Below are 5,143 nucleotides of genomic sequence, written 5' to 3'. Positions count from 1 at the left end.
GGGCACATGCTGGCGACCCGGGCGTCCTCGCCTAAGCAGTTTCAGACCTGGCCACGTGGCCCAGGGCTCCTTCCACAGGTCCCCTCGCTCAGTTCAGGGCTGGCCTTGTGGGGTCTCAGGAGCCTGGGGCCGGTGCCTGGGTGGGAAGACTGGCTGCTATCCCTGGCGGCCCCCTGCCCCCCGCTGCCTTTCCCCCTTTCCTCTGCTTTCTAACGGAAAAGCATATCTGTGTTCCCACCCACCTGCTCCACCCCCCCAGCTGCGGGGTGCTACGGCCGTGCTGCCTGCCAGGAAGCGCTTCCTTCTGTTTTCCTCCCGACTTGTCTTGTTAAAACTCATGACACTTTTCTGGGACCTCCTGTGGGAAGAGGCGTGTGGTGCAGCCCAGCCCGAAGACGCTGACCTTGAGGCTGTGATGTGCCCAGGACACCCTGTGGCCACGTGGGGGACAGCCCACGGCAGGACATGGGGACAGATGGTTGGACAGGCAGATGGGTGGACAGATGGACAGAGGACAGGGCATGGGTGGGGACTCAGGCAAGGTCACCTCCGTATGGCGGGGACCGTGACGCAGGCTGGGGCTCCCCATGCCGTGGGTGAGGGCGGGCAGAGCCGGGGGCCCTCGGGACGCCAAGCACGGGCCAGGAGCCGCATGTCCGCCTCTCCTCCTGGCTCCCCTCTCCCCAACTGCGTGGCCTTGAGGGAGCGCAATCCCTCGTGCCTCAGTTTCCTCATTTGTGCTCTTGTGGCTGAAGACATTGGCACCTGCCCTGTAATGTTGTGGATTTGGAGAACCCCAGTGCAGGTGAGCACGGGCCCATGTGTGGGTTGCAGCTACACCTCTGGCTGCCCCGCCTGGCCAAGGCCCTGCACTGAGCACCCCCTCCTCACCCAGCCCCTCACTCCACGCTGGCTGTCCTCTGCCCTGTTCCCCCAGCCCTTCCTGTCCCTCTCCTCCTCCTCCCAAATCCCACTGATCTCCAAAACCAGGCCCAAGCCCTCTCCTGCTGTACCCTGACCGCTCCAAATGCTGACCCACCCCCTTCACCCCCACCATCTCCCAGCCTTAGCCCATCTGGCTATGCTCAGTTCCCTTTTGCTCGAAACCCTTCTCTTCTTAAACTTCTCAACAAGCCCCTGACCGGAACCTTCCACGGCTCTTCATTGTCCTCAAGGTCTTTGGGTCTCACATTAGATGTCTCCTCTGCTGGAAAGCCCTCCCTGACTGCTCCACCTGCCGGGTGAGTCCAATCGTCTCCCAGGGCCAATTGGTCCTCCCAGGCCCACTGGTCCGGGAAGCTGGTCAGGGGACTCTGCTCAGGCAGGTTCTTGCCAGAGGAGTCTGTTAGAGCTGTCCCCCTCTAGGTGCAGAGCCTTAGGACCCCTGGCCCTGTTCCCCACACTTCCTGCCACACACTGTCCCTGCCAGACCAGGCCCCTGACCATCTCCAGAGTCTTACCCCAACTGCTGGGATAGAAAGCAGGGGCTGCTCGCCCCGTCTGGAGCACCAGCCGTACCCCTCTGTGCGAGCACCCCAATCCCCATGGCCGCTCATTGGAGGCTGCCGTCCGTCCGTCACGGGCATTGGCATTGCTGTGTGGGGGTCTGAGCACCCACCATGCTCCCAGGCTCTGTCACAGAAATTCATGGAGGGGTAAACTGAGGCACGGCCTGCGTTGAGCCGGCAGCTGGGCAGGCCCTTGAGGAGTCCCTGTGGGCTTTCTGAGCCCCAGATGAAGGGCACCCAGGACCCAGCTGGGGAGCACAGCCCCCAGCCCCAGGCTCCAAGCCTGGCAGCTGACTCAACACCCTCGTCCGACCCTTCCTGCTGCCAGTACCCATCCTTTCCGTTGGAACGCATGGTTTCTACAGATCTTCCTGTAGCCAGCCATGTTTCTCCCTGAAAACTTAAAAATTATCGTAGTGACATTTAAAACACAAAATTCCCATTCTAACTGTTCTAAGTACACAAAGTGGCATTAACTGCGCTCACGGTGTCGTGCCCCTGTCAGCACCCCCACCCCCAACCAGAAACTCCGTGCCCCCCAAGCCTAATTCCCTGTTTCCTCTCCTGGCCCCTAGGGCCTCTCGTCTGCTTCCTGTCTCTGGATTTATTTGCCTTCTCTGATGTTTCCTATCAGTGGAACCTACAGGACCTGTCCCTCTGTGTCTGGTTTAATTCGCTCATGCGGTGTGCCCCCGGCTTGCCCGCATTGTGGACGTCCCCCACCTCCAGCCACGGTGAGCCACTGCCCTGCAGGTGCCTCCCAGCGGGATCCGGGGCCATGCTCAGTGCTGTCCTCCTGCACTTAGCTTCGCATTTTACCCCACGTTACATGTCCTGAGACAGGCTTCTCTTGCTTTGCTTGCTGAGCTTTCCCTACATGGCATCACAGCCTCAATGTTATTCTGCAACTTCTTTCTTCAATTCCTACTTTTCGGTATTTCCCCACACACTCAGCTTCAGTCCCTGAGTAAATGGCTATCTGGAATTCCTTCGCAAGGTTGTGCCGTAACTGATTTATTGGCCTCCGATGGCAGCCGACCCCGGGCCCACGCTCGCGGGGAGCTGCTGGCAGGTAGATAGGGTGCTGCAGGAGCAGGGGCCTGGCGCTGGCGACTTCTTCAACGTTCGCAGGTGCAGGCGTTTCCTCCAGTGGGGCTGTGCGGTGCTTCTAACGCGGGAGGTGGTGAAAATCCCTTTTCCTTGAGTTCTTGGCACCCCTTGGGAATGTGTCACGCTTCTCAATTTTGGGTTATCTGATACCTGGGAAGTAGCATCTCATTTGATCTGCATTTCCCCAGTCACTGCCGGGTTTGCTCCTCGTTGTGCGTGTTTATTGCCTCAGGTTCTGGTTTGATTCGTCGCCTGTTCCCACTCTCTGCCCGCTTTTCCCGCTGCCGCATGCCTGTTGGTTCACCCGTGTGCCTTTCTGCTCCTGTGTGTCCTCTAATGGCTCCTGCATCCCACCCGTGCCCCATCGGCAGCTCAGCCCTGGCCTGTGTACCTGTCGGACCGGACTCCAGGGCAGGGCTGTGCGGGGCCAGGCAGGGCATCAGAGGGCCACCGGGGAGGGGAGCAGGGACAACTGGGGCTGACAGGCGGCTTACAGGGGATTGGTGTTCTCCCCCATGGAGTGGCTCACGCCTCTGGGAAGTCAACAGAGAGGAGCTGGCAGGGTGGGGACCGTGACTCAGCACCCCACTCTGACCTCTGCAGCCCATGATAATGCCTCTTGGGCTGAGTCTGACCCAACCACACAGGGATGGGCAACCTGGGAATTGTAGCACCAGCCCAGTACCAAGGCCCCAGGGGGGCTTCCTGGAGGAGGAAGGAGCCAGTGGCCTGGGCGGCCCCTCTCTGGGTAGTGTGTCCCAGTCCCTCTGGCCCCGTCTCCTCATCTGCCATGCAGGAGCAGCAGGAACAGCCCAGGGAGGGACCCTGCGCTGAGTCCGGTCAGGGACTGAATTGCTCCCGCAAGGTGCCCGTCCCATCGCGCAGGTGATAACACCTGCCCCCGGGAGTTGCCATCAGGGAGGAGGGTGCTGGCAAGCGTTGCTCTGGGGGTGGGAGGCCCATGTGTGCACAAATGGGGGTATGTGTCCACACGTGTGTGCATGCATGTGTTTTCATGCCAGCATTAGGGGAGAAATGTCACAGGGCACCATCCCCTGTCACTAGACAAACCTCCCAGGACGTGGCTTCGCACTCTCCCCAAGGCAGTGCTCAACTTGCCACAGGGTTCTTCCTGCTTTCAGTGCACGGAGACATCATCTCTCTGAGGTCTATCCCCAAAGGCCTGTGGGCTCCTGGAAACCTCGGCGCCACGTCCTGCCTTGCCTGGAAGTGAAGTGGTGTCGTCTGAGCCCATGGTGCATATGCAGAGGCAGGTCGCTCTCTCAGGGGCCTCCCCTGGCCCTCATCTGCGGTCCCAGGAGCCCCCCGGAACAGTGGACCTGGATTGTTAGTGTGATGACCCCCTGTGGGCCGGACCAGCCCTTGGCTGAGGGATCCCTCACTGCCTCGCTTCACGTGTGGAAACCAAAAGGGCGAGGATGGGCCCTGGTGCGCCCTGTGGGACCCTGGGCCCTTGCAGCCCTGCTCAGGCTGGGGCAATGCTGCAAAAGATAGATGGGCCGCAGCAGCCTCCACGGGCAGCCAGGCTCCCCCCACAGCTCTCCACATCTGGGCACAGCTGCAGGGGCATGATGTCAGGCCTGCCCCAACCCATCCACTCCCACCTCCAAACACTGTCTGGAGGAGTGAGCGGGGTCTCCATGCACCCAAGAAGTGGCCTCAGTTTGTGCATTTGTGCCTGGAGGAAGATCTGCTCTGTGATGAGTAAACCTCCCAGGCATGTCCACGCCTATCACCGTGGGGAGTGTCCCACTCATGCCGCCAGCCGCTGAACCCAGTGCGAGCAGGGACCTGGGAAGCTGTTCGGCCCTACATGATGGAGAAGCAATCAGTGAGGCAGGCAAATGCCCCACCAAGGCACACGGGCTTCCCCACACACCCCGTGCTGGCTGCCAACCCAATTCCAGAAAACACACCCCGAGCCACCCTCGGTGTCCAAGGGGAACTAGCCGCTTTGGCTAGTTTGGAAGGGAAGTGCCCCCTCAGCTGCGGGTCTGAGCCTGGGGCAGGGGCACAGGTGCCCTCCCGTCTGGTCCACAGCCCTGCAGCCACCCCTTTGCCTGCTCAACCGAGTCCAGCTCAGAGCAGCTGTCCCAGTGGCCCTCCACCTGGCCTGTCCGCACTTCCTACCAGCTGGGGTAAGGTACAGGGGTTTGCCAATGTCTGCACTCAGCCCAGGGGTGCAGGCCACGTGGGAGCCGGGAGGCAGGGCCACGGCACAGTGGGAGTGGGTCCCCATGGGCAGATGGGTGGGAAACACCCCTCAGCCTGTTCAGACCTTGCCCACGGCTGTCAGGTGGTCGGACCAGACTTGCCACCATCCCTTTCTAGGAGAATCCACCTGGCCCACCTCCTTCCCCTCCTCCTGTCTTAACCATTTCTTGAGGCAGCACCTAGGTAGGGCTTGCTCGTCTTTATTTCCCAAGGACCCGTGTTCCTCAGCCATGGCAACCACCAGCGCAGGGGGACTGGATGATCTGGACACCCCGCTTCTCGCCAGCCCA

The 5,143-nt window shown here is 61.0% G+C and overlaps 1 long non-coding RNA gene across 1 annotated transcript; it reads left to right on the top strand.

Moving 5' to 3' along the window:
- Positions 1-643: 643 nt before the first annotated feature.
- Positions 644-2,508, top strand: LOC143684555 (uncharacterized). The gene is made up of 3 exons (XR_013176075.1): positions 644-805; positions 1,176-1,241; positions 2,143-2,508. It is a non-coding gene; the product is annotated as an uncharacterized LOC143684555 (long non-coding RNA).
- Positions 2,509-5,143: the final 2,635 nt, after the last annotated feature.

This window comes from Tamandua tetradactyla, chromosome 1, assembly GCF_023851605.1.
Source record: "Tamandua tetradactyla isolate mTamTet1 chromosome 1, mTamTet1.pri, whole genome shotgun sequence".
Classification (NCBI taxonomy): Eukaryota; Metazoa; Chordata; class Mammalia; order Pilosa; family Myrmecophagidae; genus Tamandua; species Tamandua tetradactyla.
Note: the sequence above shows the minus strand (reverse complement) of the source record. Positions and strands in the feature narration are given on the sequence as shown.